The sequence below is a fragment of the Podarcis filfolensis genome (assembly GCF_964270895.1).
Source record: "Podarcis filfolensis genome assembly, chromosome: 16".
NCBI lineage: Eukaryota > Metazoa > Chordata > Lepidosauria > Squamata > Lacertidae > Podarcis > Podarcis filfolensis.
The window spans coordinates 6,283,212-6,298,709 of record NC_139620.1 but is presented as its reverse complement, the minus strand read 5'-3'; the positions used below and the strand labels follow the sequence as shown (position 1 = coordinate 6,298,709).

Here is a 15,498-nt window from a genome sequence, read left to right as displayed (position 1 = left end):
TCACATCCACACCATACATTGGTGGCACCCTCATCTGTCTTATTTATTTATTTATTCATACCCCGCCCATCTGGCTGGATTTCCCCAGCCACTCTGGGCGGCTTCCAACACAATATTAAAATACAATAGTTCTTCAGATATTAAAAGCTTCCCTAAACAGGGCTGCCTTCAGATCTCATCTAAAAGTCTGGTAGTTGTTTTTTCCTTTGACATCTGGTGGGAGGGTGTTCCACAGGGCAGGTGCCACTACCGAGAAGGCCCTCTGCCTGGATCCCTGTAACTTCGCTTCTCGCAGTGAGGGAACCACCAGAAGGCCCTCTGTGCTGGATCTCAGTGTCCGGGCTGAACGATGGGGGTGGAGACGCTCCTTCAGGTCTACTGGGCCGAGGCTGTTTAGGGCTTTAAAGGTCAGCACCAACACTTTGAATTGTGCTCGGAAACGTACTGCGAGCCAATGTCTTTCAGGACTGGTGTTATGCGGTCTTGGCAGTCGTTTCCTGTCACCAGTCTAGCTGCCACATTCTGGATTAGTTGTAGTTTCCGGGTCACCTTCAGGGGTAGCCCCACCAGTAGTAACACACTTGTGGCTTCCCAAAAGAATCCCGGGAATTCTTTTTTTTTTTTTTTTTTTTTAAATCTCTTTATTAATTTCATACACATACATACATACACACATATACATATACATTTACATCAATGTTAAAAGAAAAAGAAAAAGGAAAGAGAAAAAATCAAAAAAGAACAAAATTGGAACGTAAGTATAAGTATAAATACATAAGAAAAATACCCGAAAAAGGAGAAAATAATAATGTTAATACTAATGATAATGATAATGACGCTTAAATGACACTTAAAAATGTTAGACATCTGAATCACGTGCGACCTACTCCGATTCTCCACTTCAGTACTTGTTCCTCTCCTTTGTTTCTTTAGAACTTCAAATGACTTTCTCTTCTTTTTTCTATTCGACCCCCTACTAACTTCCCTCCCCCCTGGTTTCAGGCTTCTTAATATCAGCTATTTAACTCTCTGCAGTTGATTTTTAAATTTATATACACATCTATATACACATCGTGAGATTTATATCAAATCCGCTATAGTCTTAAAATTTCTATATTTCCCTTCTATATACACCAAGAATTTGTTCCAGTCATTCACAAACTTTGCCTTCTTTTGATTTCTAATTCTTTGTGTTAATTTTGCTAGACTTACAAATTCAAATAATTTTATTTGCCACTCTTCTATTGTTGGGGTATTTTGACTCTTCCAATTTTGGGCTATTAACAATCTGGCCGCCGTCGTAGCGTACTGAAATAACACTTTGTCCTCTTTTTTAATCTCGTCCCCCACAATTCCTAGTAGAAATGCTTCTGGGCGTTTGGGAAATGTATATTTAAATATTTTTTTCATTTCGTTATAAATAAGCTCCCAATATTTCTTCATTTCCTCGCATGTCCACCACATGTGGAGGAAATTGCCTTCTTTGGTTCTACACTTCCAGCAGTTCTTATTACTGGTTTTGTACATTTTCCCCAGCTTTGCTGGGGTGATGTACCACCTATACATCATCTTTTCCAAGTTCTCCCTCAGTGATACACATGCTGTGAATTTCATTCCACTAGACCATAGTTCATACCATCTGTCGTATTCTATATTATATCCCAAGTCCATAGCCCACCTTGTCATAACCCCTTTTATTTCCTCATCTTTCGTATCCCATTCTAAAAGTATATTATACATTTTTGATAATATTTTATTTTTGCCTTCAATTATCTCTATCTGGAACTTTGATTTTTTTTCGTTCATACCTATCTTTTTGTCCACTGTCCATATCGCATTTATTTGATGGTATTGAATCCAACCCGAAAGCTCGTTCTTCAAATCTTCATATGTTCTCATCCTCCATCCATTTTCCGTCTTTGTTAATAACTCCTCATATGTTAATCTTTTACCCTCCATATTGGCCTTTTTTATTATCAGCATATCCATTGGGGATAGCCACCAAGGTGTTTTCCATTCTAAAAATTTTTTGTTTCTCTCCCACACTTCTAAAAGAGGGCCCCTGATGATATGATTCGAGAATCCCTTATGAATCTTTTCTTTACCTTGCCACAAATAGGAGTGCCAGCCAAACCTATTGTTGGACCCCTCCAGATCCAACAAGTCAGTATTTTCTAGAGTGATCCAATCCTTTATCCAGCAAAGACTGGCAGCTTCATAGTAGAGTTTCAGATTGGGTACCGAGAACCCTCCTCTCTCCTTTCTATCCGTTAAGATTTTATAGTTAATCCTTGGTCTTTTGTTTTGCCATATAAATTTCGAGAGGGTTCTCTGCCACTCCTTAAATAATTTAGTACCCCTAATTACCGGTAAATTTTGAAATAAGAATAACATCCTCGGAAGCAAGTTCATTTTTATTGCTGCCATCCTTCCTCTCCACGAAAGCTTCACTCTATTCCATGTTTCTAGATCTTTCTTTATTTCTTTCCATATGGCCGAATAATTATCCTGGATCAAATTTATATTTTTTGTAGTTAGCCAAATTCCCAAGTACCTCACTTTTTTTACCACATTTATTCCATACGTCCTTTCCAATTCTTCATAACCTTCTTTTTTAATATTCTTAGTCAGCATTTTAGTTTTTACTTTATTTAATTTAAATCCGGACAACTTACCAAATTCCTCTATCTTTCCCAACGCGGCGCCCATACTTCTTTGTGGGTTTTCTAGTGAGAGCATTAAATCGTCCGCGTATGCTTTTAACTTAAATTCTTTAGTTCCTATTTTAATCCCCCGGATTTCTGGTGTTACTCTTATTTTGTTTAGGATCACCTCCAGGGCCATAATAAATAAAAGTGGTGACAGGGGGCATCCCTGTCTGGTGCCCTTTTCGATCTTAAAGGAATTTGTTAAATTATTATTTATAATTAATTTAGCAGATTGAATAGAATATATTGATTTTATGCCCTCCATAAACTCACCTTCCAATCCGACTTTTCCCATGCTCTTCAATAGAAATTCCCAAGAGACGTTATCAAACGCCTTTTCGGCGTCTATGAAGATTAGTGCCGCGGGGATTTCATTTTTGTCCTCTAAATATTCAATAAGGTCGACCGTATGTCTTATGTTATCTTTCAAAAATCTGTTTGGAAGGAAGCCAGCCTGATCTTTGTGTATTATATTTACTAAACATTTCTTCAATCTGTTTGCCATCACTTCCGCAAAGATTTTGTAATCGTTATTCAAAAGGGAAATTGGTCTATAGTTCTTAATATCTAATCTATCTGTACCTGGTTTGAGGATCATTGTGATGTGAGCTTCCTTCCATGTTACTGGCGCCTTTCCCCCTTTTAGAATGTTATTCATTACCTCACTTAGCACTGGTGTTAATTGGCTTTCAAATACTTTGTAATATTTTGCTGATAGGCCATCCGGCCCCGGGGCTTTCCCCAGTTTCATTTTCCTTATTGCCCCTTGAATTTCCTCTGTTCTTATGGGATTATTTAATTGGATTCTTTCCTCCTCTGTTATTTTCCTCCCACTATAATTTTCTAAATATTTCTCTATTTGGGTTACGTCTTCATGCTCTTTTTTATATAATTTCTCGTAGAATTTAAGAAAATTTTCTTTTATTTCTTTTGGGTCTTCTATCATCAGCTCATTTACCCTTATTTTGTTTATAACGCTTTGTTTTTGTCTTTTCCTAAGTTGCCAGGCTAATAATTTACCCGTTTTGTTAGCAGACTCAAAGTATTTCTGTTTCATTAATTTAATTTTCCATTCTATTTCCTCATTTGTCAACATTGAGTACTGCGCTTGTAGTACTTTTATCATTTGTATGTTTTGTTCATCTTTTGGGTTCCTTATTAGTTTTCTCTCACAATCCTCTATCTGTTTCAAGATTTCTTCTTTCTTCTTATCTCTGACCTTCCTCCTATAGCTATTTTGCTGGATGAAGAACCCTCTTAACACCGCCTTACTGGCGTCCCACACCGTGTTTAACCCTACTTCTGTATTCAGATTTAACTCCATGTAGTTTTTTAAGGTGAGTTTAGCTTTTTCCACCACTTCTTCGTTCTCCAATAAATATTCATTTAATCTCCATCTAAATTCACCTTGAGATTTACCTTTTATAACCGAGATTATTGAGTTATGGTCGGAAAATGTTCTGGGTTGAATTTCACATTTTATGGTTCTCACTGAGAGCTCTCTTGATATCCACACTTGGTCGATTCTTCCCCAACTCTTATGCACCTCCGAGAAAAAAGTAAATTGTTTCTCTAGGGCATGTTTATGTCTCCAGATGTCTATTAGGTCTAAATTATCCTCTAGTTTATCGAATGTTTTTGGTAGCTTCCCTTGATTCCTTTTTTTCCCGTTAGATAATCTATCTAATTCTGGTTTCTTTACCCCATTGAGATCTCCTAAGATTATCATCTTGTTGCATTCTAACTCCAATAGTATTTGCTCTAATTTTCCAAAGAACTCCAATTTCTTCGAATTCGGAGCATAGACATTTATCACATTTATTTTTTCTCCCTGGAAATTGATTTGAACCCCTAAGATCCTACCTTCTTCATCTTTGCAGATCAGTTTAGGTTCCCATTTTTCTTTTATATATGTCACCACACCTTTTTTCTTTTCATTTATACAATTCGTGAATTCCACCCCTAGTTTGTTCTGTGTCAAAATATGTCTGTGTTTTTTAATTACATGTGTCTCTTGAAGACAGATTACATCTAAATTTTTCTTTTTCAACACATTCACTATTTTATTCCTTTTGGATTTTTCATTCAAACCGTTCACATTCCACGATAATATTTTCAGGTTCATTGTATTAACCATTTTCCCGTTAAGTCCCAGCTAATAAGTTGCCTTTAGTTGTTTTTGCTTTCTTCGTACCCTTCCTGTTCTTCCTCTTCCTCTTCCTTACTTAACTCCTCCTCTTCTTCGTCGTCTGACTCTCCTTCCCTGGCGCTATCCTCTTTCCCTTTCTCCAACTCATTTTTCTTTCTTTTTCCTCCTGCTACCTCATATCTTTCTTCTACTTTTCCTAGCTCTTTTTCATACCTACGCAAGAACTTATTCATCTCCTGAATTTCTGCCATCTTGAACCTTTTATCCTTGTAGTAGAAGGAAATCCCCTCAGGGAATTCCCACCGGTATTGTATATTATTCTTTTTTAATGCACTAGTCAACTGTCTATAACCTTCTCTCTTGCGTAGGAGTCTGATCAGTATTTCCTTATATATGATAATTGATTTACCATCAATAATTAACCTCTTTTGGTAGCTCATTTTTAGGATCAGGTTCTTCATTTCTATCGAGTTGAAGATAACTATACAATCTCCTGGTGCATTCTTTAGTCTTAACTGCTTAGTTTTAGTTTTTATTCTGAAGGCATTCTCAATCGAGTATGCCACCTCCTCCCCTTTCATATTTAACCATCTAGCAATTTCTATTATCATTTTTTCTCTGATGTTTTCATTTACTTCTTCACCTACCCCCCTGAACTTTAAGTTTAATTGTTTCTGTTTCATTTCAATCATCGCTAAGTTGTCCAATATCTGATCTTGATTTCTATTCATTTCTCCTATTTCGTCTTTAATCTTTTCTGTTTCCTTTCTATGGTCTCTTATCTCCTTTTGCATCCTTTTATTTGATTCTTCCAGGGTTTTTGATCGTACCGAAAGATCTTTGATTCTAATTGATAATTCACCTACTACTCCTTCTATTTTTTTATCTATAGAATCATTTATCTCTTCTAATTTTTTTTCCATATGTATCTCCCTTTGTCTATCCCGGGAATTCAAGTTAGTTAAGGGTACTGACCTTACAGACCTACGATCCTGATACTTTAAAAAAAGCACTTTTCAATGATCATCCATCACTGTCAAAGTGGGGAGGGGAACACAACAAGCTGCACTGATACACCTAGCATAGGATTTTCAGCACTTAACTGTATTACTTCTGGAGGGTCTCCGGAGGAGAGAGAGGACTTTCCCATAACATGCTATCCCTGGAGATGCCAGAGACAGAGCCAGGGATGTTCTGTATGTATAGAACTTTCTCTACCATTACATAGAAACTGCCTTAACCATAGTCAATACACTGGTCCATCTAGTTCCACACTGATTGGCAATGGCTCTCCAAGGTTTTGGACAAGAGTCCCTCTTAGCCCTACCTAGCTATGTTGGGTTTGGAACGTTGAACCTTTCACATGTAGAACATATGCTGTACCACTGAATGATCCCCCCACCCAAGAAATGAAAGAATGCTGTCGTAAACCAACCCAGTCTTAGTATTGTCAACAATGACTTGAAGGATGACTGAAAGAGCTCTTCAGGGTTTCAGACAAGACTTTGCAGGACTTACCTGAAAATAACCTGAACTGAACCTTGTGATCATTTCCTTGCAAAGCATATGCTCTACTACTGTGCCATGTCCTTCAGTTGGATTGGAAATTCAGTTATCCATGCATAGAGTATACTCCATGATGAATCTATGACATTGAGCTGTAGTTCATCATTGTTCTTGAACTCCAAGTCCCACTAGCCAAACCCAACATGGACAGCGGTCAGGGATGAGAGGAGTTGTAGTATAGCAACATCCAGAGGACCACTGGTTCTGTGTCCCTATTTTACTCAGAAAACCAGGGAGTCTCCAGGGTCTGACAAATGTCTTTTCCAGCATTTCATTCCTGAAAGATCCTTCAACATTGCAATTTATAACTGGATAATGTGTAGTATAAAACCTCTGGTAAAGCCTGAATACTCAAGTACCTGCATGCACAGCACTTACTCAGCCATACTCAATACCCTATATGTCCTTCCCCACTAGAACAGAGTCACTCCAGTATAATTCTTGTGATTGGCATTTGGCTACAGGGCCAAGCCACTTAGTTGCACCATTTTCTGCTTTGTGACTGACCCCTGAACTCCACCTTCCTCTTTTGAGGTCTTTGGTGAGAAGCAGGAAGGGGGCAGTTTCAGATATTGAGGGACAACCCATGGACTGTTTCTGTGTTTGCTGCTAATTGCAGACAGAACTGTATATCTACTTTGCTGGGAATTTGTAGATAGTGTTGTTATCGTTTTAAAAGGTGTGGATTATTAACAGTGGTCATTGCTATCATAATGGATAAATTCCAAGAGAGAAGTCATGGCTTAGTTGGGTAACTCTCCAACTGAAGTCTAAAGAAATCTGGAAGCAGGTGATGTGGAAATACCACACTCTGCCTGGACCCTGGGCAACTCGGCTTAAGAACTTAATTTGTTCTGGAGGTCCGTTCTTAACCTGAAACTGTTCTTAACCTGAGGTACCACTTTAGCTAATGGGGCCTCCAGCTGCCGCCGCACCATTTCTGTTCTCATCCTGAAGTAAAGTTCTTAACCCAAGGTACTATTTTTGGGTTAGTGGAGTCTGTAACCTGAAGTGTCTGTAACCCGAGGTACCACTGCATACATTCCACTCTGCAGCAGAAATCCACATTGCCAGTGACCCCACACCAAGGCTTACTGGAGCCAAGTTACAGGGAACCAGGCAGAGGGCCTTCTCGGTAGTGGCACCCGCCCTGTGGAACACTCTCCCACCAGATGTCAAAGAGAAAAACAACTACCAGACTTTTAGAAGACATCTGAAGGCAGCCCTGTTTAGGGAAGCTTTTAATGTTTAATAAAGTAATGTATTTTAATATTCTGTTGGAAGCTGCCCAGAGTGGCTGGGGAAACCCAGCCAGATGTGTGAGGTATAAATTAATAACAACAACAACAACAACAACAACAACAACAACAACAACAATAATAATAATAATAATTAACTGGACACCTAAGAAAAATATCAACTAGAGTTGTAAAATCTAAAGGATTCATAGGGTGTAACATATATACAAACCATATTGTGTTGAGCTGGGAAGAAACTAATTCTCACAACCTGGGAGGGTCATTCCCATCTCCCTTACTAGTTGATAAGTAATCAGCAACTGGGAAGGTGACTGTTTACACCAAACTAAGGTGTCTCCCATTAGACAACAGATTGGGAAATTCTTAGTTCTTGTTTCTCATTTCCTCCAGGCTGTGGAGCTGAGCAGATTGTTGCAGTACATCTCAGTCTTCAAGTGGTGAGAAACTCCAGGGGTTGCAGGTGCCTACTCAGGGTTTCTGTTTCCTTTTGGAAATGAGGCACAGCGGAGACTGTGATGTCTTTATGACACATGGTTTATTTACATATATATGCAACCTGGGCCTATGATGGAGGGGTTCACAGCATTGACACCCCGAAAGTGTCTTGTTTCTCCCATGGCTGCAGCCTTGGATTCAAATGGAAATCAAACATTACTCTCTGAATCTCTCCCCCCAGAAAACTCTTACATTGAGCCCAACCAAAACTATCCAGTTAGTTGCAAATGTTTTCAGCTTCACGGAAAAGGTTTTTGTTTTCAACCACTGCTGCTTTGGAACCACTGCTGATAAAGATTTGTGCTGTGCCCAAGATTTCCTGTATTGTTTTATCTCCGCCAACCATTTCTCATCAGTTAAATAGAATCACAGAGAGACACTCTCATTGTTCCAAAATTTGGTGTGTGTTTTTTTAAAAAAGAACAAAATGTTGAGTTTAAAAAAGAAAAATACTATAAAGCAACAAAGAATAATATTGGGGTGGAGTTGTCATTGCAGTGGGAATAAAATTAACAGAAGGTTCAATAAACCTTTGCATCATTTTCATTCATTCATGTAGAGCAGGGATGATGGGAGTTGTAGTGCAAAAACAGCTGGAAAACCAAGTTTGGGAAACCCTGATTTTGAGCATTAGTACCTGGCTCTTCAAGGGACCCAGGTGGCGCTGTGGGTTAAACCACAGAGCCTAGGACTTGCCAATCAGAAGTTTGGCGGTTCGAATCCCCGCAATGGGGTGAATTCCCATTGCTCGGTCCCTGCTCCTGCCAACCTAGCAGTTCAAAAGCACGTCAAAGTGCAAGTAGATTAATAGGTAAACGGTGTTTCCGTGCGCTGCTCTGGTTCACCAGAAGCGGCTTAGTCATGCTGGCCATGTGACCCGGAAGCTGTATACCGGCTCCCTCGGCCAATAAAGCGAGATGAGCGCCGCAACCCCAGAGTCGGCCATGACTGGGCCTAATGGTCAGGGGTCCCTTTACCTTTACCTTTACCTGGCTCTTCAGCCAAAAAAGCTTCCAGATGGACCTATGTAATCAAAACAAGGCAGTCCCTACCTGACTTACAATCTAGAAGAAGAAGAAGAAGAAGAAGAAGAAGAAGAAGAAGAAGAAGAAGAAGAAGAAGAAGAAACACAAGGGAAAGGGTAGAGGGAGGGAAGGAAGGGCAAAATCAAAATCAGAAATCATTTTATTAATGGTTGTTCCTGTATTGATCATCTGGCACAGTTGAGGGACAGGATGTGCCTGAATAAGCTGGGCCTCAAGAAAAACTGATGGAATGAGCCTTCTGCTTCCTATCTCTCCCACTGGCCTGCTGGATTGGCTGCCCCCAGCTGAGAGCTGAGGGCAATATAAATAGATTCCATGAAATGACATTTTGAATATAAGAGTCACATATCAATCAGATATCCCCATCACCTAGAGGTATGTTTCTTTGGGGGCCTGTGCAATATGTTGTGTTTATTTTTAAAGCATATGAACAGAGAACATGCAATATCAAAATGGTCTTATTTCATAACTCCTCACAGAAGCTTCCTTTCATGGCTTAAATGCTCAGACAAGGCAATGTCCTATACTCTCTCAAACCATCCATCCCATGTTTGATAATTTTGAATCTGGCTGAAGAGCCAACAGCTCCTTGTGAACAAGGGTGCCGACATGTTGTACCAAATGAAGTCAGTGGAATACAGTTGGGATAATGTATGGACCATCTTCTCCACGTATTCCATAGAGATTTGTTTTTGTACATTATGTTCTGCTTTGATGGCCTTCTTGAGATGCCCACCTGTCAGTTCAATCAGATTGGTAACGTTTGCAATGCATATTCATTCCAATGAGTAGGATCTTTGGGAGGTGAGGTGAGGTGTACATTTCAGTAGGCAGCAGAATCCCAGACTGCCAATGGTCCAACTCAGTGGCCTTTACTGGAATGTTAACTGGATGTCTTATTTTTTTATCTATCCCATCAGAACAGTAAGATCAAAAGGATTCATGGGGTGTAACATATATACAAAGCATATTGTGCTAAGTGAGAGAGAAACTAATTCTCACTACGTGGGAGGGTCATCAAACTCGATTGCTAGCTGGCTAGTAATCACCAACAGGGAATGCAACTGTTTACAATAATTGAGGTGTCCCTGATATGACAATAGGTTAGGAAATTGGTGCCTCATCTCCTCCAGGCTATAGAGCTAGAGTATAAAAGGCTCCTCCTTTGTGGAGTCTTTCACACTGATCCTCTTCTGAGACATTTCTCCCTTCAAGAACTGGTGAGTTCCAGGGGTTTTCTTTGGGAGGTTGTCATAGAGAAGCACTCTGTGAACCTTAAGACTGGGGGGATCTCATTTGCTTGTGGTACTTTTGAGGTTTTCCTATGCAACTACCCCACGGTAGTGTAGAATGCATGGTTAAGGAATGCATGGTTAAGGAAACAAGAAAGCCAAATGTGAACCAGAGGCCTCTGTGATTCCTTTACTCAAAAGAAACCCTAGTAGAGAAGAAGCTACAATGAAGGTAGGGTATTGATGAGATAATAAACTCTCCTCAAATTCTCAAAGGGTTTCTTTCAGATGTTCCCTCCAAATGTTGTGGACCCAACTGCCATCTTCCTTGTGCATTGGCTATGGTGACTATGGCAGATTGGAACTGGAGTCCAGAACATCTGGAAGGATCTATGTCTATGGCTGTAGAATGAGGTGGGGATATAGGAAGGTGAAAAAAAAATGCATCATTTCAGGATGCAAGTATGAGATCAATTTTTTGATGATGCCCATGGTGTGTGTGTGTGTGTGTGTGTGTGTGTGTGTGTGTGTGTGTGTGTAAAAGCCTGCATGCACAATACCTGCACTACAGGAAGAAAGAAGATCTATAGACTTTTTGCTTGATACACTAATGTTCTGTATGCAGGGAGATTTCCTATAAAAAATTGTGCCTCCATGTGAAGTGGTGAATCTCTTCTACCATTTCATCTTTCCAGCATGTGTAGCTTTATCAGATGGTTGAAACTGCATGAAAAAGTAAATACTAGAGATGCTCACACAAATAAACATATAGATGAACAGCTACTGAGTTGCACCATTGGTCAATCTACAGTAGCTCAGTATTGCCTTCACCTTGTGACCCTCCTGATGTAGTTGGACTCCATTCTCATCAGTCACACCTAGTAGGACCACTAGTTGAGGATGATGGGAGTTGTGATGCAACAACATCTAGAAGGCATGACATTGGCTACCTCTGTTCTAGCCCTTGTATATTTGAGCTGCAGAACTGCCAGGGTACAATATACTGGGGCTTCAAAAATCTTGCTTACAAAACATTGAAATATGCAGATACTTAAAACTTTGATTTAATTCTAGTTCCAATCCTATGGACTATCCATATGACTATCTAGTTGTAACTGGACTCCAGTTCCTATCCACTGGCATGAGCAATAGGGAGTTATGTTTCAGCAACAGCTGGAGGACAACACATTTTCTACTCCTATTCTAGCTCTTGTAATATGGGTGGGGAACTGTTGACTCACAGCTTGGATGCAATCAGTGAAGCCTCCTCATTTGGCCCACAGGACACTGAAATCTGCAAAGGGCTTAATACATTGCTTTAATTCTAGATCCAATCCTGTTGTTTCAGATTACCCTCCAATCCTGCAAAAATGGCCAGTGGTGGTGGATACAACCAGTGCTATGCCCAGTGTCCGGCATCTACAGTGACCATCCAGCCACCCCCTTTCGTCCTGAATATCCCAGGGCCTGCACTCTACTGCCCAGACCAGCCTCTAGCCATTGAGCAGTACAACCCCTGTGCCCGAGGTGGCTATGGAGGTGGCTATGGTGGTGGCAGCGCTCTGTATGCTAACGACTTCTCCAACTTCTACACTCGGGCCCTGCCAAGCAGCAACTACAGCTACACCAGCTATCGGTATTAACGACTGTGGGAGAACGAGAACAAACCAGAAGACGTAATAGAGATCCAGAAATGTCATTGTTTACGAAACAATTGAGCTTCCACTGTGTCTAATTGTTATTTGCAGTTAGAAAAGGGGGGCTAAGCTAGTCCTGTTGGGATGCAACATTTGCTATCAGACTTTAGTTTCGCCTTGGGAGATTTTCATGGGGAAAGCTGTTTGTGTACAGGAATGCCCTTTGTTTTGCAAAAGTGCCTTTATGGAATGTGCTGTTTCTTGTCTTTGTTCATATTAAAATATTATTAATATTGCATCTTAACAACTTACTGGCTCATTTCAATTCATACCTGGTGAAGTTGTTGTTGTAATAGGTGTGAACTGCAGAAAAGGTTTTATGTTGCAATGATTCTGATCACAGCCACACCATACATTGAAAGCACCCTTATACCACTTAGCCAGTTCCACTCGGAGATGTCTTGAATTGAGCATTGTGATCTTTCGCTTGCAAAGCAGGTGCTCTACTAACGAACTATGTCCTGCCTGTGAAACATGGGAAAGAAATAGATTTCTCTATACATAGGGACACAATGCTCTCCATGATGAATCCTTGATCATGAATTCTAGTTCATCAGTGTTCTTGAACTCCAAGTCCCACCAGTCAAAATCAGAATGGCCAATAGTCAGGGTTCAGAGGAATTGTAGTATAGCAACATCAGGAGAGCAACTGGTTTTCCCCAACTTTGAATGAAGAGTTGAGTTCACACACCACAGATGTGGAACCTGAGCAGCCCTCTAGATGTTGTTGGAGTACAATTCCCATCAGCCCCAGCCAGCATGACCAATAGTCAAGAATGATGGGAGCTGTAGTTCAACAATGTACTTTGATTTCAGATCCCATCATCTTCAGCCAATACAGGTCAATGGTGGGGATGAGAAGAGATGTATTACAGCAATATCTGTAGGTCCACTGGTTCCTTGACCTTGTTCTACTCTGACAGTTTGGGGTCTCCGGGATCTATCCCAGTCATATCTGGGGATCCCCTGAATTGAACTCTGTGGTAATTTGTAATTCTCTACCACTGATCTATATCCTTCCCTTGAAACATGGAGCAGAGAGGCATCTCTCCATGCATAGAGACATATTGCACGCCACGAAGAATCCCAGACAGTGAGTTGTAATTCATCAATGTTCTTGGATTCCAAGTCCCTTTAACTCCAGCCAGCAAGGACAATGGTCAAGGATGAGGGGAGTTGTAGTCCTGCAATGCAGGGAGGGCTACTAGATCTGTGCCATATTCTACTCTGACAATGAGAGGATCTCCAAGGTCTCAAGCAAATGTCCTTCCCTGTTTTTCCTTCTTGAAAGGTCCTTTGAAGCTGCAGACTTTAACTGTGTAGACAGCGTCCTATGTTCTTATTTAAGAAAGTCCACAGCTCAGTTGTGGTGCGCTTGCTTAGCATGCTGAAGGTGGCCTAGTAGGTCTGAGAAAGGATCCTATCTGAAGCCATGGAGAGCCACTGACAGTCAATATAGATTCCATGCTAGACGGACCTATGCTGTGACTCAGTACAGTGGTACTTCAGGTTACAGACTCCGCTAACCCAGAAATATTACCTCGGGTTAAGAACTTTGCTTCGGGATGAGAACAGAAATCGTGCAGCAGTGGCGCAGCGGCAGCAGGAGGCCCCATTAGCTAAAGTGGTGCTTCAGGTTAAGAACAGTTTCAGGTTAAGAACAGACCTTCAGAATGAATTAAGTACTTAACCTGAGGTACCACTGTACAAGGAATTAAGCTTGCTTCCCACATTCATAAGGGTAGCTTCCCTTCTATAGTCCCTTGTATCAAATGGTTGTGAGACATTGGTTGGACAAACACTATAAAGAATCCTCAGAAGGTAACCTTTGCTTCATTCTTAACCACCCTAAACATGGTCAGCCAAATGGCCATGATGACCACCAAGAAAGACCAGAATACAATAACCATGACCAACACAGCTTTGAGATGCTGCAAAACAGTTCCTACATATCCCCAGACTGCTGACTAGCTAACCCCATGCTGCAAATTCTAGTAAAAGCATACCCTCCAAGTGTCCTAATTTTCCAGGGACAGTCCTGGAATTACAAAAGCCATACCAGCTTCTGATTTGATCTCGGAATGTCCCTATTTCCCCTGCCAGAGCCGCAGCCGCTGAGCTCAGGGAGGAGAATGAGCTGGTGCTTGTCTTGAGCGACAGTAGTAGTGGCCATTGCAAGGGAGCAGCCTGTGGCTTCTCTGTGGCCACCTCTGCTGGCCTTCCTCCTTGGGCAGCTCGCAGCTGTTGCTGGAGAGCAAGTAAGAAGGAGGAAGGGTTACCACCACTGAGACCCAGCCTTGCATGATGCAGCAGCTCTGAGGGGCAGGCAGAAGGCAGGGCCATCCTATGGGATTGGCAGAAATGACTGGCAGAATCCGGGACCAGGGAGAAGAGGCGGTGGAAGAAGATTGGAAGAAATTTAAAGACTATCTACAGAAATATTGCAAAATTAATGAATGTTAGAATGATGTTGGATAGAAATTAAGTGGTTTCCAGCTGTAATGCTTCAAGAATATGGAAAAAAGGGTATAAACAGGTTAAAACATAATTAAAACGATGTTGGATTGGAAATAAGTGGTATTTGTAACAAAGTTAATAAGAATATGCAAAAATGAATTGATAATGGATGAAAATACTGAGTTATAAAATGTTAAGTTATAGAGATAAGATAAACGAAAGAGGGTAAGGATTTGCTGATTTGATTATTTAAATGGGAATACAAGAAGGGGAGGTGTGAGGAGGTCAAAGAAACAAGCAAATGAGTTTTAAGTTATGAAAAATGGAATTGTTTTTAATTTTTCTTATTTTTTCTGTGTGTTTATTCTTTTTTTTTGTTTTTTATTATGTGTTTTTGTATATCTGTTTTTGTAAAATCTTAATAAATATTTCTTAAAAAAAAAACAAAAAAAACAGAAGGCAGGGCCATCCTGGATGGGAAGAAAGGGAGAATGGAGCAAGGAATCTTTATTTTTAACAACAACAACAACAACAACAACAACAACATTGCTTTGTGCATCCATATATGTCTGTTTCTAAAATTTCTTTATTAGCGTGTATTTTTTCTTTTTTATAAATCTACCAAAGAATGAAATGAAATCAGGATTAATGGGTTTTCCCAGGACTGTGGAAGGTTCCCATAGGCGTTGCGATGGTGGCACTTGCCCTTCTTCTGAAAGGAAATGATCTGTGGTGCAGGGGACAGAAATGTGGGGGTCGAGGAGGGTCAGTTGCAGGAATAGTAGTAGTAGTAGTAGTAGTAATAATAATAATAATAATAATAATAATAATAATAATAATAATAATTTATTTATACCCTGCCCAGCTGGCTTGGTTTCCTCAGCCACTC

The 15,498-nt window shown here is 40.3% G+C and overlaps 2 long non-coding RNA genes across 2 annotated transcripts; one reads left to right on the top strand and one right to left on the bottom strand.

Moving 5' to 3' along the window:
- The first annotated feature begins 10,182 nt into the window (after positions 1-10,182).
- Positions 10,183-12,399, top strand: LOC310751925. The gene is made up of 2 exons (XR_014542681.1): positions 10,183-10,443; positions 11,804-12,399. It is a non-coding gene; the product is annotated as an uncharacterized lncRNA (long non-coding RNA).
- Positions 12,023-14,047, bottom strand: LOC310752038. Its single transcript, XR_014542813.1, has 2 exons — positions 13,853-14,047; positions 12,023-13,640 (listed from the first exon to the last, which is right to left on the bottom strand). It is a non-coding gene; the product is annotated as an uncharacterized lncRNA (long non-coding RNA).
- Positions 14,048-15,498: the final 1,451 nt, after the last annotated feature.